The 16,282-nt window shown below is 36.2% G+C and overlaps 1 protein-coding gene across 6 annotated transcripts in view; it reads right to left on the reverse strand.

Annotated features, from left to right (window-relative positions):
* Eps8 (epidermal growth factor receptor pathway substrate 8) overlaps positions 1-13,841 on the reverse strand; it is a 168,824-nt gene extending 154,983 nt beyond the window's left edge. The window contains exons 1-2 of one of the 6 annotated variants that reach the window (XM_047549464.1): positions 13,487-13,841; positions 5,859-5,955 (exon numbers count right to left, since the gene is read on the reverse strand). The gene's annotated coding sequence lies outside the window, so the exon portion shown is untranslated. The remainder of the gene's footprint in view (positions 1-5,858; positions 5,956-13,486) is intronic. The other 5 variants (XM_047549458.1, XM_047549461.1, XM_047549457.1 and 2 more) reach the window with 5 other exon arrangements.
* Between the last annotated feature and the right edge of the window lie 2,441 nt (positions 13,842-16,282).

Below are 16,282 nucleotides of genomic sequence, written 5' to 3' on the forward strand. Positions count from 1 at the left end.
AGGTTGCTACGGGGACTCCAACCATCTGTCTGGCAAGTTTGTATGACTTCCTCCTCCCTGTGATCCTGTGGTACAATGCCCAGTAGGCAAGATAAGGGAAAGGTTAGTGGCACATTCTGAATCAGAGACAAAAATATTTTCATCCAATCCTCTAGAATGTGGTCAAACTCATACCTCAATCCTAACACAGCCACAAAATAATCAATTAGTTAATGAATATTTATCAAGATCCTTCTTGGTAAACAAAAATCATTTAAGTTCAGTGTCAATCATGACCAACCCGTATATGTTGACAGGATTTTAAAGAAATTCTTGATCCTGCTACCAAACAATTAAGCTCCCTGCAATGCAAATAAAGAAGTTTTGAAACAGATATTTATGAATCTTTCATTCATCGTAGCTAACTAGAAACACATGAGCCAAACACATTGTGAGGATCAGTTCAATGATGTGTAATTTGAGAGGTATGTTAGAAAGACTTGGCTCCACTGAAGGAGGAGGAGTTCACATCCTTCTTTCTTGCAAGTGAAATGCAAAAGCAATTTTACAACTTTGCAATTCATATGGTGATCTTAAAACTGCCAACAATTAAAATTCAATAGATTTTTTTCCTATCTCTAGAGTTTAACACTTAAGTAAGTCTAAAATCTTTAGTATGACTTCATTTGATGAATGGTTTCTTCATTCCTAGAATTTCCAAGGAAAACATATTGAATAGTATATATAAAATAACAAACAATACTTGTCTAATCTGATCTTAAATTGACCTTAATAGTTAAAAATCTTGCAAAGGGAGAGTACTGGTATACAGTCATTTTTCCCAAAGCTCATAAATAACTAATGTTTCATTGTGAAATTATTGTAAAATACATAATTTAGACACACTTATTTTATAACTCACAATATCATTACACACAAAAATGTAATATGAAATGTGATCTCTTACATTTGAATAGGAAAATGTATATTTTAAATATTCAAATAGAAAAATGGGAACAATTAAAAAGAAAGAGAAAAGACAAAAAGCTTATCCTGTATTTTCCATATTTTTGACCATTTGCCTAGAATTGTATGCTTCTTTTAATTTAAGTTTCTAACATAGGACACTCAGGACAAGAATCAAGTCTGTCTCGTCAATAATCTTCATTATTTAGTAACACAACAAGCACTTAATACATATTTATTTAATATTTCCTTACTGACAGATAAATTTCACTAACTGAAAAAAAAAATTTTTTTTTCCTATTCAATAAAGCTATACAAGTCTAGAACTGTAAGATCAAGAAATTAAACCAGGTTACATTAGCCAATGGGCCTACTAATAACTTATCAACCCCTAATCTTGCATAACTATCTCATATCTAAGTACATCACAAGAAGGACCACTGGATAAAGTTGAAACAGATCAAACAAGATGTAATACCAGGACAAACAAAACAGCCTCACAAAGGAGTGTTCACTATGTATCTCCTTTCATTATGCATTTTTGTACATACTTCCCTTCAACTATTTTTTCCTACAAAATAAAGTTTTGTCCCTTTCCAGTGACTGTTATAGTTGATACTGTTTTATTCTAGCACTAATAAAAACTTAGCAAGAGTAGAGGAGGAGAAAGAGGAAATCAAAATGATCACAGCTAGAAGCTTTAAAAAAATCTTTTGGGGGAAAAATACACTTCTGGCTGAATTAGTTGCTCTGGACTTCAAAGTTAAACCATGTTCTCAAATCAATCCCTGCAAAACTCTGTAGACTCTTTTCTTCTTTGGAAGAGAGAAAAACATGGCAGGCTTGGATTAGCTGCCTAATCTAAAACACAATCCAGATTCACACCTACTCTCTCTCAGAAACTAACACAGAAATAATTCCCTCTATGGATCAGCAAGCATCCTGTCACACCTAATGCCCAAAATACAGTTAATATTCAATTAGCCTAATAAAGTCAAGGTCAGCCAGAAAAACTTAGCTGTTAAATCTTGCAAGAACAGGAGTTTCCATGTTAGGAACCCAAAGCCTAGTAAATACATATTTATTATATTCTTATATCAAATAATATATTGTTTCTTAACAACATATAATCATAGTTCCTTAAATAATGCACATGAACAAAACAGTAGTGGTAAAAATTACTCATTGGTTCTTGAGAAATTTTAGAGTTTCCACTTTTGCTACCACCAAACTATTTCTATATCTATCAAATTCTACTACCACTTGCTTTCCCAATAATTTTACCACTTACTGATTAGTTTAGAATCTCATTTAAATTTTTCACTTTTCTAGGTAACAATAGCTTGATGATACCAGTACCTCTGAAAACCATATATATTACCCAAAATGTAATTTACCTCTATTGATCTTCTATACCATATAGATAACACATATAGGTGGAGGAGGGAAGCTCGAGAGGTAAGATGAGACTATTACTGTTTGAAGACCGTTTAAATGCTGTGGCATAGGGTTGAAGATATAGCTCAGTTGGTAAAGTGCTTGCCTTGCAAGCATAAGGAACTGGGTTCAATCCCCAGCACCACCAAAAAAAAAAAAAAATTGCTATGTTGTAGCCAGGACCAGCAGCCAGAGGGTGAAGCAGGAACATCCCAAGTTCAAAGTCAGCCTCAGCAACTTAGTGAGGTCCTAAGCAACTCAGTGATGTCCTAAGCAACTCAGGGAGACCTTATCTCAAAATAAAAAAAATAAAAAGTGTTAGTTAGGGATGATGTTCAGTTGTTAAGTATCTCTGGATTCAATTTCTGGAACCCCAAAAAATTTTCAAAAGGAAGAAAGACAAGTAAAAATATGCTATGATATGTCCTATACTTCAGATTCTAAAATTCCCTATAGTAATAAGGGACTTTTACCAAGCAAAATATTTTAAAAATCAATAGCACATATATTTTCTAACATATAAATAAAACTATGGGTAGATCTTTCTAACTAGTATAAAAGCTCAATGTTAAGATGCATTCTGGTTAAAATGAAGCACTGTTAACATATTTACTCCTGTCTGGACAAGATTTCAAGTCTTTTCATAAAGAAATTTTACTATTTTCAAAAAAACTTACTATCCAAATAAGTTGGAAGGTGATGAAGGCTTCAACTACTCCTTTGTTTTAAACCCTCTAGCCGCCTAAACACAACCTTCACTTCCACTGTGAATGTCTCTTTTATCCAGACTTCCTTCTCCAAGACTGAAATCTCACCAGGCAGTGAGTTAGAATAGTAAGTGGAAAGATATCAAAGTTTAAAAAAGTATACTTTTTAACTAACGTCATTTGAGGGTTGAAAAAGGCTGCCAGATAGTAGGGCTAAAGGACAGGGAAAAAGCAGGGAGGAGAAAAGCAAGCTGGAGAAGGGGCGATGAGGGAAAACCCACAGGATCATTTATCTGCTTCAAGATTTTTATAGGACTGTTTTCTTCATGAAACCATGGAAAATAGCAAGGCTTCAGATAAAGTTGAAAAATGTGAAATGTAGCCAAGTACATGGATGCTGTAGTAACTGGTGCTGAGACTTTTTGCTGCAACAGTTTGAGAAAGTAACATATGAAAAATTAAAATAATTTAAACAGAAAGCTGATGCTTTCAACAATTGATTCTACAATTCTACAAAGATAGCAAATATACTAATATATAAACTTACTCCTAAATTTAAGTAAAATGATACTTTTTTCAATTTTTTTAACAAATTATTGTTCATGTTTGGCTATCGTGGACTATTCATTTTAAAATACAAGTGATAATACTTTAAGCAAATCTATGAATTAACGTACATTAACATCTTTAGAGAATTATTGTCCTCAATTACTAAAAACAAGGTAACACATATTCTTTGGTCATACACATTAATCCCACACCTTTACATAGGTAAGTATCATGTAAATAATGCTACAAGAATTGGCCCAATGTCCAGATTTTTATCACAGAAAGAATTCCATTGCTTTTAAATTATTCAAAATCTAACAAGGCTCCACGGATGAGCTGAATGAAAGAACTACCAACAAAATGAATGCTCTCTTTACTAAAAGGATCTTGATGTATAAAAAAATATGTAACACTGTAATTTTTAGTACCGAAAAAAGGCTATACAGGAGAAGTTCTGATAACAGAGAAATGCAGTAAAATAACAAAACTTAATCTAATATCAGATTTCTAAATAAATATCCTTAGATTAAAGAGTAATATTTTAAACTCCCTAATAGATATAGGTTGTCAAAAAAAAACAGTTAAAGTTTTAAAAACACACTGGAAAGAGAAATTAGAGGTCAATTATACATGCATACAAATAAGCTGAGAATACTTTTGTTAGGAGAAAAAAATCTACATAGACAAAGTCATGTTATATTTTCTTCTGTATAAGAAAGAAACAATCAAATTCAGTTTGCATGTTTTGACAGAAAACAAGTCATTAATATTCTAAGTTTCTTACAGACTGAACTTCAAGAAATCTAGGCCTCCAAAAAGAAAGCAAAGCAAGATTTTTAAATGTGACTGACTTCCACTAGCTAAGCAGTTAAGTGAATCTTCTCTACTATCACAAGTACATCTTCCTTTAAATTTTGAAAGTCAACATGCCAAAAACTGTCTCATTATACATTCATGTCTAAAATAGCCATTAATTTCAAATGTCAAAATTATAGAAAATTAGGTAAATTCTATTTGACGTATTCAAAAAGGATGAACTTCACATTTTTAATAGCTTAATTTTGCCACTTGTACTTTATTCAACATTTTAATTTCTAATGGAAAATAATAAAAAATTACATTACAAATATCAGAATCAATAGGAAAAGAGAGAGTGTTTAATAACCAAAAAGCTATTTCAGACACTAGAAACATTCTGCAGTTGCATGTGACCAATAAGTATCCAAAAAATATACATGGACTTGGAGAACAAGGATTAACTGAGGTAATACTTTATGATACTAATAATTAATATGAGATTTTCTAAATAAAATGAAATTCAAAAGCCTTCAATAATGGATTTTTTTTTTTTTTTTTTTTTTTGGTACCAGGGATTGAACTCAGCCACTTGGCCACATCCCCAATTCTATTTTTTATTTTATTTAGATACAGGGTCTCACTTAGTGGCTTAGTGCCTCTCTCACTGAGGCTGGCTTTGAACTCAAGATCCTCCTGTCTCAGCCTCCTGAGCCTCTGGGATTACAGGTATGTGCCACCACACCCAGCTGAATAATGAACTTTTAAAAAAACATTTTATTCCTTTTATTGATTTTTTTTTTTTTACAATTTTTCCCTTTTCTTTTTCATCTCCCCTATATTATGAAAACAAATTTTCAACAGTTAAACTTTCCTCTTACTAAACACGTAATTTAACAAATAATTTTAGCACATTCTTAAGTTCTGCAATTCAGGTTCTGTTCAGAAACTGTGGCTCAGAATTCTATAATGCTCAAACAGAACTAGACTCTGTCTGCACAGAATATTACATTCTTAGTTGCTACACCATGGAATAGAAGAATGGTTTAACACAGGACCTCTGATTTCACCCAAAGACATACAAGTCATCTTTCTTAAGTCCCATATAATCACTTGAGTATCACAGGACTGAAAAAGAACACAAGAGTTCATCTACTACATAAAAGGCTATATTCAGAAAGACATATGATTACAAGCAGAAATTCACACAATTCCTAGGTTTGGTGTCTTTATTCTCTCCAATACTATGCAATGAATAGTCTATTGTACTATTACTAATAAAAAATGAAAAATAACTGGTTATTCAATTCTCCATGAGCTCTGAATGTGGGAATGTGCAGATTTCCCACCACTCCCATCGTGATGACCCATTTGACACTTATCAAATACATCCATCTCTTTGCCTGGAATGCCTTAGTGTCTCACCTCATTCTCTCCTTCTCAGTTTCAAAAATTCATCCCGAGATCTCCCCAATACTTTTCTGGCTTCCTCAGCAACAATGAGCCTCTCCTTTACTATGTTCTGGAATATAAATAAGTTTTTATTTGTATGTATTTATGCACACACACACACACACACACACACAAACACATTCTTTTTTCATTTAACCTCCCTTTCACCTACAACTGTGACCAATGAGTACTACCATTGTTTCTACTGCTTAAATAGGAAAACTAAGGTAGATAAAGTTTCTCTGATTTCAGAGTCCATTGTCTGTATTTTAATACACACTTCCTTCAGTTCCATAGCACTGAAATGATCCTCCAGCTGCCTCCATTCTCTGGGTCTCATGAAGGCAGAAGGCAGAGACCCTGTCTTCATCTTCATATTCCTAGTGTCTGCCACAGAACAGACACTCAAGAAATGCTCAATAAGTGAGGAATGAATAAACAAATGAAGTTCAGTTATGTTCAACTTCCTCTGTGAGGAAAAACTCACCCCCTTCTAAACTCTCATTCTGTAAAGAGTACGATCACAAGTGCTACTCATTGAACAAGTATTTTGTGAGTGTGTATCCTCTGTGATGTGCTGTATTTAATTACCACAAAGAATTTTAAACTAACTGAGACTCAGTTCTTTGTCCTCAAGAAACAAAATTCAGTGGGGAAAAGGGTGAATAACCAGTTAGTGCTACCATTACTTGTTTTATTTTTCTTAATCCCCACAACTTCCTCTTTAAAAGAATTTCTTCATAATTTTGTTTCAACACTACACATTTCTGGGTTGTTGGGATATAGATCAATCAACAGGGCAAAAAAAAACCTTAAACAATTTCCATGGATCTTAAATATACAATCTCTCAAGCCATTCTCACTTAGCTCAGTGGTCATTTAAGTAGAATATATCATTAAAGAAGATAATAAAATCAAGGACACCCTGCGACTATCCTTGTTTTTTCTTTTGTGAGAGGCGGCATAAGCAAGTAGAAAGAGCATGGATTTTGAAGATCAGGGTTCCCATTCCAACTCTGTTCTTTTCTCCCCATGTGAACCATCTACAAGTCCCTCTGTTTTTCTGTGTCTATTCTTTGTCTATATAATATGCAGATAGAGACCTGCCTGAAAGAGCGCTTACAAAAAGTCACACCTGGAGCCTCACCTGATGCACCTTAAAAGCAGTTGGTTCTAACTTTCATGTAACAATATAAATACTTCTGCCCCAATGTCAATAACACATAATGTTTACCAAAAAGAGAGGCACTTGAAAAAAAGCCACTGTAATGGGAAAAGGTATCTTGGATAAGATTCAAGACCATAAAATGTAGTTAAGCCTCAGGTTTCCAGATCATCTGCATACGTCATCTGCCTCTTCCCAACACATACCCTGCAAATCCCTTATTCCAGATTCTGTGTGGAAAAACAAACAAACTTAGTGATTATTTTCTATGTTAAGATCTAAAAGAACTGAAAAATGTTACTCTGTACTAACAAAACCATTTTCACAACGAATCTCTGAGTAAAGAAGAGGGAAATTAATCATGTACAATGTCAAGGAACCAAGCTCAACACAGAGCATATGTGGTATTATATCTTAGTTTCCAAGTCATATCTCAACTATTTCTATTAAGCAATTTTGCAGAACACATAAAAATTTTCCTGTATGTTCTAAATCTAATTTATAATCTACTGACTTAACACATTTAATGATGTTGGTACTGGACATCCACATGAAAAAAGAAATTAAACACACATCTTAAATTTTTTACAAAAATTAACTCAAAGATAGATCACAGACCTACATGTAAAATGCAAAACTATAAAACTTTAAGGGAGAAAAAATGGCTCTGAACATTTGCACCATGAAGCCAAAGGGAGAAAGTAGTGAATGTACAAAAGATGAAGGAAAAAGTCAAGTTAACTACTAGCTTCTGCACCATGGAGGCCAGTGGGGTAAAAATAAAGAATGCTGGAGGTTGGGGACACTGACACAAGTTGTTGGACTGTATGCTACAATCTAGAATTTGTCTCACAATGCATCTAGACCATCTAATCACTGAGACCACCTCTGAGACATCCACCTTATTCATGTCAAAACAGTCCCTATTCATCCTTTGTTTTAGACCTTTGGCATTCTGAACTAGTTCTGTTCTCAGATGTGGTGCAGTACGATATGTATACAATAAATAATCTCTTGTACTGTCTTAACTGAAAAATCAAATATCAAAAATAAGAACCAGAATAAAATATAGGCGGCCTTGGGCTTAGCACTGAGTTCTTAAACATGACACCAAATCATGATGAAATTGGTAAACTGGACTTACTTATCAAAATTAAAAACATCACTCTGATAATGATACTATTAAGAGAATAAAAAGACAAGCCAGTCTGAGAAAATATTTGAAAACACGCTTATATACAAATTTTTTTCTTTTTAACTCTCAGAGGTGGGAGTACACTTCAGTGACACAGCACGTGTTAATTAGCATGTATGAGGCCCTAGGTTCAATCTCCAGAATCACAAAAAAAAAAAAACATTGAATTTTTAAAACTCAAAAACAGTAAGACAACAACTCATTAAAAAGTAAGCAAATGATCTGCACAGCACCTCACTACAAAACATATATGGATAGAAAATAGCAAGTGTAAAGATGTAACATCATATGGCATTAGGTAATGGCAACTTAAAGCATAATGCGATGTTACTCTACACCCATAAGAATAAACAGAACCCCCAAAATTGACAAAATTGAATGCTACCAAGGACGTAGAGCAATAGCAACTCTCATACATTGCTGGTGTGAATGTAAAATGGTAGTCATTTCGGAAAACAGTCTGGCAAAGTCTTTACAAAGCTAATCACATGATCTTACCATATGATCTAGCAATCATACTCCTAGGTATATATCCAAGTGATTTCGAAACTTATTGTCTACACAAAAACCTGCAGATGAGGGCTCCTAACAGCTTTATTCACAGTTGCCACAACCTGGAAGCAACCAAAATTCTATGTGACATTGTTAAGCAATAAAAAGAAATGAACTATCAAACTACAGAAGGCATGGATTAACCTTAAATATGTATTGTTAAGTAGAACAAGCCAGTATGGCAAGGCTGCATGATTCTAATTATATGACATCTGGAATAGACAAAAATATAGAGATGGCAAAAAAATCAGAGATTGTTGGGGTAGGGGATAATAGGTGAAGCCCAGAGAATATTAATGTGTTGGAATTACTCTTATGATATTGTGATACTATAATGATAGAGATATCAAAACACAGAACTTTATAGGACAAAGAGTGAACCTTAGTGGATGAAAATATAAGAATCATGATAAGGTCAGGGATTCTAAGATAGACTGCAGACTATGACAAAGACTGTAACTGTATTATAAATGTGTGTAACAATCACACAAAAGTGCATACAAGAAAAGGGTGCTTCACTCTGGAAATGAGTGAAAACAGAAAGATTAAAAGCAAAAGGAAGTCAGGTGCTATGGCACACACCTGAAATCCCAAACACTCAGGAGACTGAGGCAGGAGATCACAAGTCTGAGGCCAGCCTCAGCAACATAGTGAAATCCAACTTTGAGACCTTAATGTTTCAAAAATTAAAAAATAAAAAATGGGAATGTAGCTCAGTGGTAAAATGCCCCAGGATTCAATCCCCAGTATAAATAAACGGGATAAATAAATGCAAAAGGAACTATACATAAGCACTGTACTCTAATTAATAAAGTTGTTTCCCATGAGAGCACAGGTTAGCAATTCCAATATTGCTATCTTTGTATAATAGAAATGAACAATTAGGCAGAGAGTGGGAGCCAGGTTTCTTCCCACTGTTGGAGGTCATTTATAGATAAATAATTTAGGAAGACCAGAATGATACATAGTGTCATGGATTACAGTTAAAATATACAGTTAAAATTCATAGAAGTATGAATTCATATTTAGCTTAATATGGTTATACACAATCACGCAGAAATGTATATGCATACATATACACACATGTAGAAATATGTATAGTCATATTCATATACGTGGGTTTGTATACATACATATATTCTCTGCTTTTTTCACATGAAAAAGCCTGGAAGCAATGACATTCCGGTAGTAACACGTATACCAGGCACCCAATCTTGGTTTTTAATATAATTTCCAAACAAAAGGAACCAGATTGCTTGGATAAGTGGCTGATTCTCAAACTGGTACAGAATGCATACAAGAGCCTGGAATATCTTAAAGCACCAAAAAGTAAAGAAATGCTTCCAAAAAGAAAAAACTCACATTGATGGTGATATTTCAAAGGACACAGGGGCAAAACTGTAAAAATTTGGGCAACAAAATAAAATAGACTGGGTTATAATCCAAAATATAAAACATACATCCATGATAACATAAGTAAATCATGGCCAATAAGAACAAAGGATAAGTAAATAAAGTGGAGAAAGAAAGAAAACTCCTCCATGAAGAAGAATTCCAAATAATGTACACAGATACTCTAACCACGAGGTTGGGGGTGGGGCGTGAGCATAACTCTCCAGTCTCCATTGACTTCCTTCAAAGAGTACAGAATGGAAAGGGAGAAAAAACAAGGAATTTCACAGTGGATAAACTTTACACCACCCCCTTAGTTAGATGATCAAAATAAGTATCAACCATGATAAATAACACTGATAGTATGTACCCCTGAATATATGATATGATAAAAAAGGCACTTTACCTCTGTCACGTTCCTTCCCAAAACCCATGGTCACAGTCTAATTATGAGCGAAACATAAAACAAATTCCAAAGGAGAGGCATACTATGAAATACCTGACCAGTTCTCAAAACTATCAACATCATCAAAAACAAGAGAAGGCTGAGAAATCACACCAAGAGGCTAAAACACATGATGACTAAATGTAATGTAGAATCCTGGACAACAAGGTCCTGAATAGAAGAAAGACATTAGATAAAAACTAAGGAGGGGCTGAGGGTATACTCATCAGTAGAGCACCTACCTCGAATGCAGGAGGTCCTGGGTCTAATCTCCAACACACACACACACACACAAATATATACATATATATATAGATATATATAAAGTGTGAACTGTAATTAGTAATAACAAACTGATACCAGCTCATTAACAAATACCAATATAAGTTATTAATGAGAGGGGAAACTGGGCTTATGTAAGAAGTGACTATACTATTTCTGTACTTTTTCTATAAAACAGTTCTTTAAAAAAAATGCATTTTTTAGATCCCATTTAGGAATGTACCTGGAAAACACTGAAGAGTTTTTTATTGCAGCACTGAAGAACCTTCCACTTTCTTGTATATATTCAACTTAAAATGTTTACAACTGCTCCACTACAGAATCTTCTCAAGAAAGTATTTTCAATTACTAACAGCTGCAAACAATTTCATGCAGTAATTCCCAGCAGGGATGTACTATAGCCAGAGTACTTTAAAGTTCCACTTTTCCCTTTACATACCTCTGAGATGTCTGAAAGTTTGTAACCTATCATTAACTTATATTGTTTTGTTCTGATCTAAATACCTACCAAATATGCTTAATATGACTCAGGAAAGCTAACCTAAATTTTGAATAAATCAGATTAATGCTAAGATAATCCAATAAAACTTCAAGCAAGTAAGAACTTTTTTTAGAAGTGTAATTTTCTCTTCTGGATATTATGTTTTCTTATTCAACCCTGAATGAAATGACCTGCTGCAGAACTGAAACAGGTAAATGAAGAAAGGAGAAAATAAAAAGCAGTGGAGGAGGGGGGAGATGGTGTGTAGTATAAAAAGAAAAAGACTAGGTTTGAAATGGATCACATAAGAACAGTGGAAAGCAGAGAGTAGCAAGCCTATGTCACGACTGAAAAGGTACTGATACCTCAAAAGAATCAGCATAGATCAAAAACTTGAAAGGAGGAAAAAGCTAGAGACAGAAATAAAATGACACGTTCAGTCACAAGCTGTTCAAAATTAACAAAAGAAACATCATCTTAAATGCAATTTGACCTGAAGTATTTCTCCACTACTAACTCCCCACTAAAAACTACTGTTTAATAATATTCAGTGATACGAGCAAGTGAAAATAAATTATAGAGTGAATGCACCAAGTATTGTGAACTATCTATGGTTTTCTCAGGATAGAAATTAAACACAAATTTTCTTTCTTTTCCCTCCCGTGAAATGAATGATTTGTGAAATTTTACAAAGTCTTAATGTGTGTATTCTGTTCTACAGGCATTCTATGAATATATTACATTTATGATACACTGGCCAGTCTATAAAGTGTTCTAACTTTCAAATTTTAAATGTGAATCCATGACCAAAAAATTTCCACACAAGCAACTTAAGAACTACAGCAATATGTTCACAAAGCTCCAATTTCGAACAGAAATCTACACTAGATGAGAGAGGATAGCAATGATTTTAACTTCAACAGGCTCACTACCACATTATCTACATTTGTACACACTTTCCAAAACCCACAGAGTTATAGGATGGCATCTTTCCAATGGCAATAAATTAGGAGCAATACACAACACAAATACTTCAATCTTTCTGGGTTTGTTTTGTTTTTAACATAAAGAAGTCTTCCAATAATACTAATTCTACCTTCCAGAGAATTAGGAAAAACCAAACTAATCGCACACATGTGAAACCAAGTTTTATCTGAATTCATCCTAAGACATTTTACCTACTTCCCTTATAATCAGAGGTAAAAACGGAAACCTTTTAAAGAAAAGCAACCATACATTTCACTGAAACACCCCGAGTAAAGGAGGATTCCAACTAATACTTTACCGCTATAGATGTCTACCTACGGATTTCAAATCCTAATACCACAGCGACCTGCCCCCAGCGAGAATCCAGCAGTTCTATGTAAGTACTACGGGAAAAGAAGGATTTAGGAAACAGCATGAAAACAATCAGTGCAAAGATTGTGCATACAGGTAGTACTGAAAGTAAAAAGATGGAGAGAGCAGGGTCTTTATGGGCGGGGAAAAACACTTCAAACGCTTTAACTGACAACAACAGAAGAAAGGCCATCATCCCCAAAGTAAAATGGTGCAAGTAAAGTGCAGCAAGCTGAGAAAGGAAAGTCAACAATTAGAGACTGACAACCATCCCAAAACAATGAGCTATCTTAATTTGAAAGGGTAAGACCCTATCTCTGCGGATCACTTTGAAAAGACCCTCCCAACTTGGGGTGGGGGAGAGTAGCTTTGAAAGCCCTCATCGGAATACTCGGTCTGTAGTCGACCCACGGAGCAGATAAGCACAGGTGTATCTGCGGAAGCCCAGGTTACAACGATTATTACACGGAATCTTCCCTTCCCAGTCCTCCCGAAACCAGGTAGCCACGGATGGGGGGACACGGGTCGGCACCCACCCAGCGGCGCGCCACGACCAGGCGCGCGGACGCGCTCCAGCGGCAGCGCCCGCGCACACCTGGCTGCCAACACCAGTTGAAAGCAAAGTGAATGAAGGCGGACACCGTGCCTGGCACTGCTCTGATCCAAGCACACAAAGGCGGGTTTTCAAAATCAAGGGGTAGTCAAAGCCGCCAAACCCCTGGACTGGCGCCTTTTGCCGAAGGACTCTTACCTCGGATCCGCCCTCAAAGCCTCTACCCGAGGTTCCAAGAACCCAGACGAGGTGGGAGGCGGACGGGAGACAGACCCCCAACCTGGAGCGTGCCTTCCCGATCCCCCACGAGCTGCAGAGTCGCCTTCGACGCCCGGCTGAAAAGAAGGGCTCTCCGGGAGAGCACCGCGCCCGCCTCGCGCCGGGCGAGACCGCCTTGCTCACCGCTGCCTGTGAAGTCTGGAGCTGCCCGCCCGCTCGCGGCCAAAGCCAGCCACGCCGCGCATGCCCAGTGCCCGCGCGAGGAGCGAGCGGGCGAGCGCGCGCCGCGCGGCCGGGAGCTGGCTCCGCTCTCCGGGTTTTGACTGCAGCCGAGGTGCGGAGTCTCTTGGTCCACCCTAAGCGCTGGAAGCTAAGGGGCCAGGCGGCCGGAGGGAAGGAGGCGGGGCCCGACGCCAAGTTATCAAGGCCGCGATCAAAGTCAGAACAGGGTTCCGAGCCGCAGGCGGGTTTCCAGAAGTGCCCTAGCCAGACGGACTAGCAGTAGGGAAGACGCAGGATGGGCAACAGAACTGTGGAGAGGTTCGACCAGGGCAAGGGTGGATGGCCCGGGCAGAGGGAGCGCTTCGGTTGCAGCCCCATGGGTCCTGCTGCATAAATCGTGGCCACTCTCCTGTGGCAGAAAACTGCCGCACCCAGTAACCATACAGCCTTTTGTCTTCCTTCTCTGGACCCCTGGCCTATTTCTCCCTTTTTGTCGCTTTCCTCTTTTTTGTCTCTCTAATCTTGCAGTAAACCGATGGTACCCAAGGTCCTCCAGTGGTTCCCGAGATCTTCAAACTGACGGTCTTATGCTCCATTCAGCAAGCCCAGACCCGCCTCCCGCCGCTGCCTCCGATCCCATTTTTCATTGTAGCTCTTGCCAAGAGCCTGATGTAGTTTGAAGTAGTGGAAACTTTTAAAAAAAAAAAAAAAAAAAAAAAAACTTTTCGCCTCTTGTACCTTAACCAACCTTCATAAACTTTACCGCCTCGCTGAGATAGAGCCACAAAATGAGAAGTCTTGTTGTCATAGCTACGCCCCCACACGCCCTGGTGTTCTGATTTCCAAGTCAATTGACTTCCAATAGTCAACGAAAGACTAGAAATTAAACTTCGTTCAAATAGACTGGACCTGCCTGCTTTGTGAAGCCTGTTAGAGCACAGTCAGGGGGAACTGAGGTAAAGAAAGTTGCAATAGAACTCATGTGTATGGTCAGGTCCCAGTTCCTACCTTACTAGTGAATCCTCTCTCCAATATTTCTACCCGGTCACCATCCACTTGAACATTTCCAGTATTATAACTCTCTATTTTTGCCAATATTATGTATAACCATGATTATTGTTGAATATTTACCTATGCCAGGAGCTAAGCAATTTACATATATTAACTCTAACCCTTAAAACAAAATAGGCCTTATTATACCTATTTAGCACATTAGGCAAATGAAGCCAGAATTTTCCTTCTTTTTGCCAAAGCCAATTCTGACATCTGAATTAAAATTCAGGTCTGCTTATTCCAAAGCCTGTCATTTAACTTATGAACCCAAATCAACTTCCCTTAAATAATACCTCTGATCCTGGTTCTACCCTTAGAATTCACACAAAATTATTCTTATTTGGTTTAGGCATTGAACGCCGTGAAATAGTAGAACAAAACTACTAAGTAACAACCAGAACATCTAACATTTTTCTTCAAAATTGTTTTCCTTTCACTTTCCCCAGAAGACATAATGAAGCCTATAACTGTCCTCTTTATCCTGCTTAGATGTGCCTTTTCATTCTTCCCACCCCCCACCACCAAATTCTACACTCAGAATAGAACACTACTTTCAAATAACCGAGTCATGAACAGATCACTGGCCCCTTTCATCCAAGAAGCCCTTCCTTCCAGTAAAGCATCCTAAACCTGTATTAGGTTTTTCTCTTAGCAAACATACTACCTAGAATCAAATAGAATACCCAATTAAAATTAAACTATGTCTTTCACCTTACATCATTTATATCTCTAAAATTCTGTGTTTAAAGCTTAATTTCTCCTTTTTATCCTTATTAAATTTCATCATACTTGTTTTCAGACACCATTTTAGATAAAGAAATATTAGTGATCACTTCAGGTGTAATGAATATGCCTTCTTTGTCTCCATTTAAATATTCCTTATTCTCACCTGCACTAAGATGTAAAAATGTCATTTAAGGACTTGCAGTCTTAAAGCCATATAATGCAAAACAGACCTGTAGTTAAGTCTAGAAAATACTGTAGTATAGTATATTATAATTTTTGTGAACCAATTTCAGTCTTCTAAATATAACTTGGTAGACAAGTAGTTTCTCTTTGGCTGCCACCTTTATTATTGTTTCTCATTTGAAAGAACTAACCAAATTGCTTGGATTATTATATTTGCTTTGAGGTGCTTGGACTTGCTTCTTACTTTGTAATAGATGTTTATATTTCTCGTTTGTTATGGTTCTTTACATTCATTGGGTTAACAAACAGTTTTACTTACATTCAAATGCATTGAAGCTAGAACTTCAAAATGCTTTATTATATACCATATGAATACAAATGTGTGAAAATTGCAAAGCATGATAGGAAGTGAAATATGATTAATAAAAAGGGGTTTTTCCCCCATAGTTAACATCTATTTCACTTACAAGAAACTCTCCTAGTCAAAAATAAATAAATGAATATACATCATTGCTTACAATGGATTAAATCATCTGCATTTTTTTAATAATCAAGAGGTAATTTGCCCACAAAGAGATGAAAATCCAACAG

This window comes from Sciurus carolinensis, chromosome 4 (assembly GCF_902686445.1).
Source record: "Sciurus carolinensis chromosome 4, mSciCar1.2, whole genome shotgun sequence".
Taxonomy (NCBI): Eukaryota; Metazoa; Chordata; class Mammalia; order Rodentia; family Sciuridae; genus Sciurus; species Sciurus carolinensis.